Below are 15,204 nucleotides of genomic sequence, written 5' to 3'. Positions count from 1 at the left end.
GGGTTCAAAATGATTGGCACCCGTTTTCAAGACTCCGGTACTCTCCCCTTGCGATGATAACAGCACAGCCTTTTTCTAAAATATTTGATGAGGTTGGAGAACACATTGGGAGCGATCTTAGATTATTCTTCTGTACAGTATCTTTCCAAATTCTTGATATCCTTCGTCTGCACTCATGGACTCCCCTATTCAATTCAAACCATAGGTTTTAAGTGGGGATAAAGTCAGGAGACTGAGATGGCAATTGCAAAATGTTGACTTGGTGGTCAATTAACCATTGCTTTATGAAGGGTGCCAATAATTTCAATGGTGACTATATGACTGGACTAGAGAAGATCTACTTGAAGTGCCTAGAGGGTAGGTCCCACCCCTCCCTCCCTGCCCTAAAATATGCAAATGTTATTTTTTGTTGTACAAATATACGCATAAGAACACCAGAAGCCTTTTGAAATCCCCTATATTAATTTCTGGTGGAAAAACAGATATTTCGTTTTTACCTCCACCATTCCTACTCTATACCACCAGAGGGTTTCTTTATTTTTCAAGCTATAACATGAAATTACCTGAAATGAATTACAATTCTTAAACAATATTGTAATTCAAATTGTAATTGTAATTGTAAAATTGTTATAAAAATCTATAATATTATATAATATTCAAGCACAGTTTACCTTCTTTCTTATATGATACTGTATTTGGATAGAAAGCAAGCATTTAACGTCAATGGAAGGGTATAGCTGGCTCAAACGTGTGTGTGTGTGTGTGTGTGTGTGTGTGTGTGTGTGTGTGCTCAGCCTGGAGTGGGGGATGGTTTTGGCTTTTGTCTTCCCTCCACCCCCATTCCCTGAGCAACACCTCTTCTGTTTGTCCTCCCCTCCATTCCTCTTTTTTCTCCTGTCATCTGCCTCATCCCATGTGTGTTCGCGCCTCATAGTTCCCCTCTAAACCCTGTAAGGAAGAGGGAGACAGGAGAAGATACAGAGACAGGAGAAGTTAATGTTAGGGACAGTTTCAAGACGCAAGTATTGAAACGAACACCATGCAGGAGGCTGCAGAGAATTGGTGTGTGTGTCATATTCATATAAATTCATTTTTATCAGCTTTTTGCTTTAGCGGACCTTTATTTTTTTTACAGTGCATTTGTAAAGTATAAAGACCCTTTGACTTTTTCCACATTTTGTTACATTACAGCCTTATTCTAAATTGGATTAAATATAAATGCACAAACCTGTCTATATAAGGTCACACAGGCCAGCATCCCAGAGTCGCCTCTTCACTATTGACATTGAGACTGGTGTTTTGTGGGTACTATTTAATGAAGCTGCCAGTGAGGACTTGTGAGTTTCTCAAACTAGACACTCTAATGTACTTGTCCTCTTGCTCAGTTGTGCACCAGGGGCTCCCACTCCTCTTTCTATTCTGGTTAGAGACAGTTTGCACTGTTCTGTGAAGGGAGTACTACACAGCATTGTACGAGATCTTCAGTTTCTTGGCGATTTCTTGCATGGAATAGCCTTAATTTCTCAGAACAAAAATAGACTGACGAATTTCAGAAGAAAATGATTTGTTTCCGGCCATTTTGAGCCGGTAATCGAACCCACAAATGCGGATGCTCCATATACTCAAATAGTCTAAAAAAGGCCAGTTGTATTGCTTCTTTAATCTGCACAACAGTTTTCAGCTGTGCTAACATAATTGCAAAAGGGTTTTCTAATGATCAATTCGCCTTTTAAAATGATAAACTTGGATTAGCTAACACAACGTGCCATTGGAACACAGAAGTGATGGTTGCTGATAATGGGCCTCTGTACGCCTATGTAGATATTCCATTAAAAAATCAGCCATTTCCAGCTATAACAGTAATTTACAACATTAGCAATGTCTACACTGTATTTCTGATCAATTTTATGTTATTTGAATGGTCAAAAAATTAGCTTTTCTTTCAAAAACAAGGACATTTCTAATTTGAACAGTAGTGTATATTACATTTATTTTAGGCCTATTTGAGCTGCTGCCTATAGTGTCTTACAAAATCACAATTTTAGTAGTTCTTCAAAGTAAATAAGGCATACTTTTATGACTGCGGAATACCAATTATCAATCACTTAGATCATGTATTTTCAGGTAGAGATACTGCTCTCTAAATACTGCAACTGCTCTCTATCTCTCGAGAGAGCACTCATGCTTCTGTCTTCTCTCAATCTCTGTGTCTGCACCATAGAGATAGATATAGGACTCATCTTTATATCTATGCAATTATAGCATCTGTGATTGCATGGGCAGCACCATTGAGGCTACACACCATAGGAATCCCCACCCAGTTGATGACTTTGACTACTTTAAAATGGTGGAAACATGGTGGAAGCCCTCTATGGCACCGCCCATGCTAAAACAGCCTTTAGGCCACGAGAGACCTCTATCATTGTCCATGGTCTGCACCACACAGAACGGACAAGTATGCGCACAGTGGAGGATGGTCATTGTAGTTAATTACCACATTTTCTGTTCTAAACTATGTAGAATATTGGCTAATTGGAAACTACAACTCCCTACTACATCGTTCAGTTCGGGCCTGATCTGAGTTATCTGAGTGATGCCGAAACGTTGGTAAATACCCATTAAATTGCTGGAAGTTTTTACATGGAGTACGCGACTTTCTTTATTTTGATAGTTTATAGTTTATTCGCCATTAGTCAGCACATCCACACAAACAAATTGTTCTGGGTTTGCCCCAGCTCATGTTAATTGGTATCTATTATGTGTCATAACGGTAACACATCTTGCTTTCACAACTTAACATTTGCTAAACAGTACCCCCGGGTAGGCTACTGCCTCTCCTTCCTCACTCTATCCATGATATCAGACTCAGGAGTGAAAATGAAAGAAACGATTTGGTAGAATTTTTATTGTGAAACATTGAATAAGTGTGCTTCAAACTGTTTGCTTGGAATGATTTGTAGCTATCATATCTATTTGTGCATGAATGCATCCAACTCCAGTTCGTAAATTCATCAGTTATTCTGCGCTGTGGCTCAATCATACTAGAGTGCTCCGAAATCGGAGTAGTTAGCCAGAGTAAATTTACAAACGGTCACCCTCAGTTTCCCTACCAGAAAACACGTGAGAGACATAAGCGCGGATGGCTTGAGTGCATTTTGCAAGTGTTGGCTCACTTGACCGCAGTCTAAAAGAACTCAGTCCTCTTTAAAGTGAACTCTAGGGTGGAAAAAAAGCTGAACAACCCAGTTCTCTTTGTATTCACACTGCTCTTGCCTTTGAATGAGGACTCAATTCTTTTGCTAGTTCACTTCACCTATTTTGTGGTCCAAGTCCTCTTTGTATTCACATTGCTATGTTTAGAAAGGAACCCAGATCTTTTTCCAACATTCATTCACTTTTATTTAACTAGGCAAGTCAGTTAAGAACAAATTCTTATTTACAATGACGCCCAACCAGGGAATAGTGGGTTAACTGCCTTGTTCAGGGGCAGAAGGACTGATTTTTACCTTGTTTGCTCGGGGATTCAATCCAGCATCCTTTTGGTAACTGACCCAAAACTCTAACCACTAGGCTACCTGCCACCCAAATGCACTCTGGGTTTTTACAAAGTGCAGGACAAATCAAATCAATCTTTATTTATACAGCACATTTCAGAGTGTTTCACAGGGAAAAACTAATAAAACGATGAAAATAAAAACATAAATATTTACTAAACAACAAACAGAAGAGGATAAAAAAAGAATAACAATATAAAATTAATGACTAAAAAGCACCCTAAGGAAAAGCAAAGCTAAGAAGTTGTGTTTTAAGATCTCTTTTAAATATGTCCACAGTTTCGGCCCCCTCAGGTTCTCTGGCAGGCTATTCCAGAGGCTGGGGGCATAGTAACTAAAGGCTGCATCTTCATGCCTCTTGGTCCTAGGCTTTGGGATAGTTAAAAGGCCAGTGCCAGAGGACCTGAGAGACCTACTGGGTACAAAACTTAAAAGCATGTCTGACATGTATTGAGGTGCACAATCGTGGATTGATTTAAAACCAATAGAAGAATCTTTAAATTAATTGTAAAACTCACAGGCAGCCAATACAGAGACCTTAAAACCAGTGTAATGTCTGCTCTCCGTCAGTTTAAGCCATTGCATCAAAACGTGTTAAAGGACAGCTATACAGCTATATACTGTACAGTGTCAGTCAAAGTTTGGACACACCTACTCAGTCAAGGGTTTTCTTTATTTAAACAATTTTCTACATTGTAAAATAATAGTGAAGACATAAACTATGAAATAACACATATGGAATCATGTAGTAACAAAAAAGTTTCAAACAAATCAAAATAGATTTTATATTTTCCATTCTTCAAAGTAGCCACCCTTTGCCTTGATGACAGCTTTGCACACTCTTGGCATTCTCTTAATCATGAGGAATGCTTATCCAACTGAGAACTTGTTGGCTGCTTTTCCTTCACTCGGCGGTCCAACTCATCCCAAACCATCTCAAATGGGTTGAGGTAGGGTGATTGTGGAGGCCAGGTCATCTGATGCAGTACTCCATCACTTTCCTTCTTGGTCAAATAGTCCTTACACAGCCTGGAGGTGTATTGGGTCATTGTCCTGTTGAAAAACAAATGACAGTCCCACTATATGCAAACCAGATGGGATGGCATATCGCTGCAAAATGCCGTGGTAGCCATGCTGGTTAAGTGTGCCTTGAACTCTAAATAAATCACAGACAGTGTCACCAGCAAAGCACCCCCACAGCGTCACACCTCCTCCTCCATGCTTCACAGTAGGAACCACACATGCGGAGATCACCTGTTCACCTACTCTGCATCTCACAAAGATGGTTGGAAGCAAAAATTTCTCATTTGGACTCATCAGACCAAAGGACAGATTTCCATTGGTCTAATGTCCATTGCTCGTGTTTCTTGGCCCATTGGTTTCTTTGCAGCAATTCGACCATGAAGGCCTGATTCACGCAGTCTCCTCTGAACAGTTAATGTTGAGAGGTGTCTGTTACTTGAACTCTGTGAAGCATTTACTTGGGCTGCAATCTGAGGCGCAGTTAACTCTAATGAACTTATCCTCTGGGTCTTCCTTTCCTGTGCTGAGAGATAGTTTCGTCATAGCGCTTGATTGTTTTGGGGCTGCACTTGAAGAAACTTTCAAAATTCTTGAAATGTTTTGGATTGACTGACCTTCATGTTTTCAAGTAATGATGGACTGTTGTTTCTCTTTGCTTATTTGAGCTGTTCTTGCCATAATATGGACTTGGTCTTTTACCAAATAGGGCTATCTTCTGTATACCACCCTTACCTTGTTACAGCACAACTGATTGGCTCAAACACATTAAGAAGGAAAGAAATTCCACAAATTAACTGTTAACAAGGCATACCTGTTAATTGAAATGCATTCCAGGTGACTACCTCATGAAGCTGGTTGAGAGAATGCCTAAAGTGTGCAAACCTGTCATCAAGGCAAAGGGTGGCTACGTTGAAGAATCTCAAATATAAACTACATTTTGATTTGTTTAACACTTTTTTGGTTACTACATGGTTCCATATGTGTTATTTCGTAGTTTTCACTATGTCTTCACTACTACAATGCAGAAAATGTAGAATGTAGAAAATAGTACAAATAAAGAAAAACCCTGGAATGAGTAGGTGTGTCCAAGTGTTTTACAGGTACTGTGTATATACAGTACCCACTTACATTTTGGAAGCTAATAGATTGCATTTCGTTAAAATATGAGACATAATAATTGCAATCAGAAGATGAACATATAAATATTATTGCTAACAGAATAAATAGCAGAAGAATAACTACAGATTAAATAATTCTGTAATTGAAAATGGTGTACCCAATGTAGGCTACGGCCCCTTTAAGATATATCATTGATTTTGTACCCTATGTTGTGATTTTCACGAAATATGTTGTCTTCTCAAACTATTCAAACCCCACAAGCTAATAAAACAAGTTGATAAAGTTCTCTTTATAGACAACATATTGCTAACAAATAATCTGGACTAAAAACTCTAATCTAATCAAATCCAATAACAGCAATGTTTTTTTTCAGAGAACCTGCTACTTTCTACTTTCTAGCACCAATGTGAGGGGTTATGGCAGGGGAAACAGTATTGCAGTATTCTAGTGTGTTGTGTGGGAATAATGACAAGAGAACCTGGGGAGCTTTGTTTTCACAATGCCCTTAAAAAGAGAACCGGACCTAGGAATTCAAGCTAACCGAACGAAGACCATCTCTCCAGATGGTCTCAGTTCGGTACGCTTCTGGGGCTTTTTTGAGGGGTCTGATTTCCTTTTAACTGAACTGAGTTCACAAAAATTGTCTGAAAGGGACCTAGTGTGAAAACACCCTTGTAGTACAAGAATCGTACATGTTCTGTTCAGAGGCAAATTGACAAATACTAAATCTAAATGTGAATTGATTTTCAATTGCAGCCCTCTACTTTCATATCACATTGGCCAGAAGATACTATTGTCTATAGGCTCTAAAGGTAGTTAGCGTCTATGAATGGGTTACTCACATAGTGGATAGTATTGCCACAGTTAGTTAGCTAGTGTTTTAACCATAAGGTAACAGGTAACATTGGTGAGCAAGTGAGGTCAAACACTCACAAGCATAAAAACAGCTGTCAAAATTTGATTAATCAACAGCTTCCTTCACAGGGTGGCAAGCTACTAACTTTAGAGATACTATAGCTATCATCGCTATGGGTGTAAGTTGTCTAATACTGTAGCTTAGGCTTTGTTATTTTTGGGGTCTTTTTTTGTACACAGAGTATGTACAACAAGCCTCACGAATCACAGTGAACTCTATGGAAACTGTAATGTCCCATGGCTCCTTATTGTGTTAATTTCACCATCATCAGACCAGTGTTTCTCATATTAACTTGCCACCGCTGCAAAAAATATTATGTCCATTTTTAGGTGTGACATTTTTTAAAATATATTTCTGCCGAGATGTGATTTTAAATGCATGTGGCTCAACGACTGGAAATCTATGGGAACAGCTAGCATATCATTGCACTAACATTATCCCTGGGTCAGAGGCAACACAGGTGTTGAAAAGTGACGCCTACCACCACTTCTGCATCTTTGATGTGAGCTGCAGCTCTGTGGTCCTGTGTGCAGGCATTGAGCAGCTGGACGAAGAGGACAGCTTCTTGGGTTTTCTGGGACACCTGCATGGCCAAGGAGAAGGAAAGAGGGGATCTTGGAATGTACTCTGAGTCCCACAGTGATGACATCACATAGGTGCACTTTCACTGACGGAATGTGGACCACCTGGCTCCACTGATGGCCGGGTGAATGTGTTTGACCTGAGCCTGGTAGCAGAGGAGTACGCCCAGCTAGCCACCTGCAACTGGGGCTCCTCAGCCAGTCCAATATGCAGGGCAGGAAAGGACTTTGAAGAGGGCCTCCATCTGTGGGAAATGGGTGAGCTGGATGCAGACGAGCCCTTCACACTCCTCAGTGTGATTCGGCCGCAATAAAGGGTCATCAAAGTCAGGACCGCAGTCTGAATTCTTTCAATCAATATTCCTCTTGCACTAAAAGAGTACTCATTTGGATTCATGTAATCAAATAAACAGAGTTTAAAAAAAAACATTGTGTCAAACATAGGACTTTCTTGCTTGTTGGGAAGAAAGTAATATTATAAATATCCCAGGAACGGATTCATCATATTTTTAACCGCTTGGTCTAAAAATGAGATTGAATCGCCATATACATTTTTTTACTGTGTTTCTCCCAACTTGTTTTGTAATTTGTTTAGCTAAAACCAACTGGTATTTCTTAGATATAGAATACTAATACTAGCTGAACTAAAGCATACCTTCCTGTCACCTAATTAACATACTCCGTGGTCACAAAGGCCAGGGTTCAGAACCAGAGCACTCGGTACTTCTTCATATTCAGAGGAGTAGTTTTCATTCCACTCATATGGCACAAAGTGGAATAACATGGCAGTTGCTGTGCAGGGACTCTGCTGTTTATGTACTGTATGTTCCCTCACATGCAGTCCTGAGACAAGTTGAGTGTTTATGGGGTTTAATTTCAAAGTCTTCAGGGCAGAGATGAGCTTTCCATTCATTTGGCCGCCTCTCCTTCCAGTTCTCTGCTGCCAGTGACTGGAACGAACTACAAAAATCTCTGAAACTGGAAACACTTATCTCCCTCACTAGCTTTAAGCACCAACTGTCAGAGCAGCTCACAGATCACTGCACCTGTACATAGCCCACCTATAATTTAGCCCAAAAAACTACCTCTTTCCCTACTGTATTTAATTAATTTATTTATTTTGCTCCTTTGCACCCCATTATTTTTATTTCTACTTTGCACATTCTCCCATTGCAAATCTACCATTCCAGTGTTTTACTTGCTATATTGTATTTACTTTGCCACCATGGCCTTTTTGCCTTTACCTCCCTTATCTCACCTCATTTGCTCACATCGTATACAGACTTGTTTATACTGTATTATTGACTGTATGTTTGTTTTACTCCATGTGTAACTCTGTGTCGTTGTATGTGTTGAACTGCTTTGCTTTATCTTGGCCAGGTCGCAATTGTAAATGAGAACTTGTTCTCAACTTGCCTACCTGGTTAAATAAAGGTGAAATAAAATAAATAAAAATAAATAAAAAAATTAGGTTTACTGTGCCTGCTGCTTCCTGTGGTGTGCAATGTACATGAGTTGGAAAATCAAGGTAATACAATTTTTTTGTTATATGCTAATATATTTGTAGCATTGTATTTATCAGCTCCCTAAAACACTTCTGTGAGCAGGCCTTTCTAATAATTTTGCACGCCCAATTTTTCAGTTTTTGATTTGTTAAAAAAGTTTGAAATATCCAATAAATGTCGTTCCACTTCATGATTGTGTCCCACTTGTTGTTGAATCTTCACAAAAAAATACAGTTTTATATCTTTATGTTTGAAGCCTGAAATGTGGCAAAAGGTTGCAAAGTTCAAGGGGGCCGAATACTTTCGCAAGGCACTGTACTTCCGGCCCGTCCTTGGACACTGTGCTATCTAACCTCCAAACGAGCTTCAATGCCATACAGCACTCCTTCCGTGGCCTCCAACTGCTCTTAAACGCTAGTAAAACCAAATGCATGCTTTTCAACCGTTCGCTGCCTGCACCCGCACGCCTGACCAGCATCACCACCCTGGATGGTTCCGACCTTGAATATGTGGACATCTATAAGTACCTAGGTGTCTGGCTAGACTCTAAACTCTCCTTCCAGACCCATATCAAACATCTCCAATCGAAAATCAAATCAAGAGTCGGCTTTCTATTCCGCAACAAAGCCTCCTTCACTCACGCCGCCAAACTTACCCTAGTAAAACTGACTATCCTGCCGATCCTCGACTTCGGCGATGTCATCTACAAAATTGCTTCCAACACTCTACTCAGCAAACTGGATGCAGTTTATCACAGTGCCATCCGTTTTGTCACTAAAGCACCTTATACCACCCACCACTGCGACTTGTATGCTCTAGTCGGCTGGCCCTCGCTACATATTCGTCGCCAGACCCACTGGCTCCAGGTCATCTACAAGTCCATGCTAGGTAAAGCTCCGCCTTATCTCAGTTCACTGGTTACGATGGCAACACCCATCCGTAGCACGCGCTCCAGCAGGTGTATCTCACTGATCATCCCTAAAGCCAACACCTCATTTGGCCGCCTTTCGTTCCAGTTCTCTGCTGCCTGTGACTGGAACGAATTGCAAAAATCGCTGAAGTTGGAGACTTTTATCTCCCTCACCAACTTCAAACATCTGCTATCTGAGCAGCTAACCGATCGCTGCAGCTGTACATAGTCTATTGGTAAATAGCCCACCCATTTTCACCTACCTCATCCCCATACTGTTTTTATTTATTTATTTTTCTGCTCTTTTGCACACCAATATCTCTACCTGTACATAACCATCTGATCATTTATCACTCCAGTGTTAATCTGCATAATTGTAATTATTCGCCTACCTTCTCATGCCTTTTGCACACAATGTATATAGACTCCCATTTTTTCTACTGTGTTATTGACTTGTTAATTGTTTACTCCATGTGTAACTCTGTGTAGTCTGTTCACACTGCTATTTTTTTATTTATTTATTTATTTTACCTTTATTTAACCAGGTAGGCAAGTTGAGAACAAGTTCTCATTTACAATTGCGACCTGGCCAAGATAAAGCAAAGCAGTTCGACAGATACAACACAGAGTTACACATGGAGTAAAACAAACATACAGTCAATAATAAAGTATAAACAAGTCTATATACAATGTGAGCAAATGAGGTGAGAAGGGAGGTAAAGGCAAAAAAAGGCCTTGGTGGCAAGGTAAATACAATATAGCAAGTAAAACACTGGAATGGTAGTTTTGCAATGGAAGAATGTGCAAAGTAGAAATAAAAATAATGGGGTGCAAAGGAGCAAAATAAATAAATTTATTAAATACAGTTGGGAAAGAGGTAGTTGATAGGGCTAAATTATATGTGGGCTATGTACAGGTGCAGTAATCTGTGAGCTGCTCTGACAGTTGGTGCTTAAAGCTAGTGAGGGAGATAAGTGTTTCCAGTTTCAGAGATTTTTGTAGTTCGTTCCAGTCATTGGCAGCAGAGAACTGGAAAGAGAGACGGCCAAAGAAAGAATTGGTTTTGGGGGTGACTAGAGAGATATACCTGCTGGAGCGTGTGCTACAGGTGGGAGATGCTATGGTGACCAGCGAGCTGAGATAAGGGGGGACTTTACCTAGCAGGGTCTTGTAGATGACATGGAGCCAGTGGGTTTGGCGACGAGTATGAAGCGAGGGCCAGCCAACGAGAGCGTACAGGTCGCAATGGTGGGTAGTATATGGGGCTTTGGTGACAAAACGGATTGCACTGTGATAGACTGCATCCAGTTTGTTGAGTAGGGTATTGGAGGCTATTTTGTAAATTACATCGCCAAAGTCGAGGATTGGTAGGATGGTCAGTTTTACAAGGGTATGTTTGGCAGCATGAGTGAAGGATGCTTTGTTGCGAAATAGGAAGCCAATTCTAGATTTAACTTTGGATTGGAGATGTTTGATATGGGTCTGGAAGGAGAGTTTACAGTCTAACCAGACACCTAAGTATTTGTAGTTGTCCACGTATTCTAAGTCAGAGCCGTCCAGAGTAGTGATGTTGGACAGGCGGGTAGGTGCAGGTAGTGATCGGTTGAAGAGCATGCATTTAGTTTTACTTGTATTTAAGAGCAGTTGGAGGCCACGGAAGGAGAGTTGTATGGCATTGAAGCTTGCCTGGAGGGTTGTTAACACAGTGTCCAAAGAAGGGCCGGAAGTATACAGAATGGTGTCGTCTGCGTAGAGGTGGATCAGAGACTCACCAGCAGCAAGAGCGACCTCATTGATGTATACAGAGAAGAGAGTCGGTCCAAGAATTGAACCCTGTGGCACCCCCATAGAGACTGCCAGAGGTCCGGACAACAGGCCCTCAGATTTGACACACTGAACTCTATCAGAGAAGTAGTTGGTGAACCAGGCGAGGCAATCATTTGAGAAACCAAGGCTGTTGAGTCTGCCGATGAGGATGTGGTGATTGACAGAGTCGAAAGCCTTGGCCAGATCAATGAATACGGCTGCACAGTAATGTTTCTTATCGATGGCGGTTAAGATATCGTTTAGGACCTTGAGCGTGGCTGAGGTGCACCCATGACCAGCTCTGAAACCAGATTGCATAGCAGAGAAGGTATGGTGAGATTCAAAATGGTCGGTAATCTGTTTGTTGACTTGGCTTTCGAAGACCTTAGAAAGGCATGGTAGGATAGATATAGGTCTGTAGCAGTTTGGGTCAAGAGTGTCCCCCCCTTTGAAGAGGGGGATGACCGCAGCTGCTTTCCAATCTTTGGGAATCTCAGACGACACGAAAGAGAGGTTGAACAGGCTAGTAATAGGGGTGGCAACAATTTCGGCAGATAATTTTAGAAAGAAAGGGTCCAGATTGTCTAGCCCGGCTGATTTGTAGGGGTCCAGATTTTGCAGCTCTTTCAGAACATCAGCTGAATGGATTTGGGAGAAGGAGAAATGGGGAAGGCTTGGGCGAGTTGCTGTTGGGGGTGCAGTGCTGTTGACAGGGGTAGGAGTAGCCAGGTGGAAAGCATGGCCAGCAGTAGAAAAATGCTTATTGAAATTTTCAATTATGGTGGATTTATCAGTGGTGACAGTGTTTCCTATCTTCAGTGCAGTGGGCAGCTGGGAGGAGGTGTTCTTATTCTCCATGGACTTTACAGTGTCCCAGAACTTTTTTGAGTTAGTGTTGCAAGAAGCAAATTTCTGCTTGAAAAAGCTAGCCTTGGCTTTTCTAACTGCCTGTGTATAATGGTTTCTAGCTTCCCTGAACAGCTGCATATCACGGGGGCTGTTCGATGCTAATGCAGAACGCCATAGGACGTTTTTGTGTTGATTAAGGGCAGTCAGGTCTGGGGAGAACCAAGGGCTATATCTGTTCCTGGTTCTAAATTTCTTGAATGGGGCATGCTTATTTAAGATGGTTAGGAAGGCATTTTAAAAAAATATCCAGGCATCCTCTACTGACGGGATGAGGTCAATATCCTTCCAGGATACCCCGGCCAGGTCGATTAGAAAGGCCTGCTCGCTGAAGTGTTTCAGGGAGCGTTTTACAGTGATGAGAGGAGGTCGTTTGACCGCTGACCCATTACGGATGCAGGCAATGAGGCAGTGATCGCTGAGATCTTGGTTGAAGACAGCAGAGGTGTATTTAGAGGGGAAGTTGGTTAGGATGATATCTATGAGGGTGCCCGTGTTTAAGGCTTTGGGGAGGTACCTGGTAGGTTCATTGATAATTTGTGTGAGATTGAGGGCATCAAGTTTAGATTGTAGGATGGCTGGGGTGTTAAGCATGTTCCAGTTTAGGTCGCCTAGCAGCACGAGCTCTGAAGATAGATGGGGGGCAATCAGTTCACATATGGTGTCCAGAGCACAGCTGGGGGCAGAGGGTGGTCTATAGCAGGCGGCAACGGTGAGAGACTTGTTTTTAGAAAGGTGGATTTTTAAAAGTAGAAGTTCAAATTGTTTGGGTACAGACCTGGATAGTAGGACAGAACTCTGCAGGCTATCTTTGCAGTAGATTGCAACACCGCCCCCTTTGGCAGTTCTATCTTGTCTGAAAATGTTGTAGTTTGGAATTAAAATGTCTGAATTTTTGGTGGTCTTCCTAAGCCAGGATTCAGACACAGCTAGAACATCCGGGTTGGCAGAGTGTGCTAAAGCAGTGAATAGAACAAACTTAGGGAGGAGGCTTCTAATGTTAACATGCATGAAACCAAGGCTATTACGGTTACAGAAGTCGTCAAAAGAGAGCGCCTGGGGAATAGGAGTGGAGCTAGGCACTGCTATGCCTTATCTTGGCCAGGTCGCAGTTGCAAATGAGAACTTGTTCTCAACTAGCCTACCTGGTTAAATAAAGGTGAAATAAAAAAATAAAAAAATAAAAAAGTCAGTCAGCTAATATCAGTTTATTTAACAACGATTAAATAATGCTGGATCTTGTCTATATTGATTATTTCACTACAACAAAAAAAAACATTTTGGGGCTGAACAGTTTCAAGATGACCAAAGCTGAAAGAAAAAAATGGTGCAACTTCTGGTCTAACAATATGCACTTTTTTAAATATTCCCATTAGAATACCATGAGTCATAATACCCATAAAACATAGCAGTCAAACAGGGAGTTTGTTCCAATCGTTTTTCTACCATTAACTTTAGAAACTCTTAAAATAAAGGTTGAGTGTCGTGTACACTTACTCTGGAGTGACGTTTTGATAACTGTGTAAATATCTCTAGGACAAGGTAACATATCAATATATTTGCCTGTATTTACCCGCAGAAAATGAAATGCTATATAGCTGCTAATGTGGCTATCATAAATAACTACAAAAAAACATTGTGTTCTGGACGAAACTGCCGAATCGAGGCAAAGGTAAGGATCTCTGGATTCATAAAAATGTATTTGTTTTATTAGGATCCCCATAAGCCAACACCAGTGGCGACAGCTAGTCTAACTGGGATCTCACACAACGAAAAATACATTACAGACAAAAGACTTTACAATTTACATACTGTACATTGAAAAACATTAACATGTAGTGTGTGTGGGTGTGTGTCCATCTATCAGTTACACAGACATGTCAGTACATACACACAAGAAGTAGGTCATTTGGGGGAGAGACGTTATGCCATAAGGTGTTGCTTTATTTGTTTTTTTAAACCAGGTTTTTCTGTTCACTTGCGCTATAAAAGATGGAAGGGAGTTCCACGCACTCATGGCTCTGTAAAATACTGTACGTTTCTGTGAATTTGTTCTGGACCTGGGGACTGTGAAAAGACCCTTGGAGGCCACTGTGTTCTTGGGGACTTTCAATGCTGCAGACATTTTTTGGTACCCATCCCCAGAGCTGTGCCTTGACACAATCCTGTTTCGGAGCTCTACTGACAATTCCTTCAACCTCATGGCTTGGTTTTTGCTCTGACATGCACTGTCAACTACGGGACCTTATATAGACAGGTCTGTGCCTTTCCAAATCATGTCCAATCAATTGCATTTACCACAGGGGGACTCCAATCAAGTTGTAAAAACATCTCAAGGATGATCAATGGAAACAGGATGCACCTGATCTTAATTTCGAGTCTCATAACAAAAGGTCTGAATACTTATGTAAATAAGGTATTTCTGTTTTTTATTTTTAATACATTTGCACAAAAAGATTTAAACCTGTTTTTGCTTTGTCATTATGGGGTATTATTATGTGTAGATGAGGATTTAAAAAAAAAATGTAATCAATTTTAGAATAAGGTAACAAATGTGGAAAAAGGGAAGTGGCCTGAAGATCTTCTGAATGCACTGTATATAGTTTAATGAAATACTATAGCTACTGCACATTGTCACTGTTGAAAATCAACCTTGATAACAAATGCTTGTATATTTTACATTTCACTAATATTTTCACTAATTGCCATTCTGTTTTTCAGGTATTATTCTTATCAGTACTATTTCTGCATTTATTATGTAACAGTTGATGTGGTGCATTTCCTGAAAAAATATAATTTAATCTCAGTGGATAAATAGAGCAAACTGTTATTGTAAATCCTCACCTTCGATCCGTAATGTGTGTGTGTGCTATTTAAATAATAT

This window comes from Oncorhynchus mykiss, chromosome 19, assembly GCF_057628025.1.
Source record: "Oncorhynchus mykiss isolate SJ-2025 chromosome 19, ASM5762802v1, whole genome shotgun sequence".
Classification (NCBI taxonomy): Eukaryota; Metazoa; Chordata; class Actinopteri; order Salmoniformes; family Salmonidae; genus Oncorhynchus; species Oncorhynchus mykiss.
Note: the sequence above shows the minus strand (reverse complement) of the source record.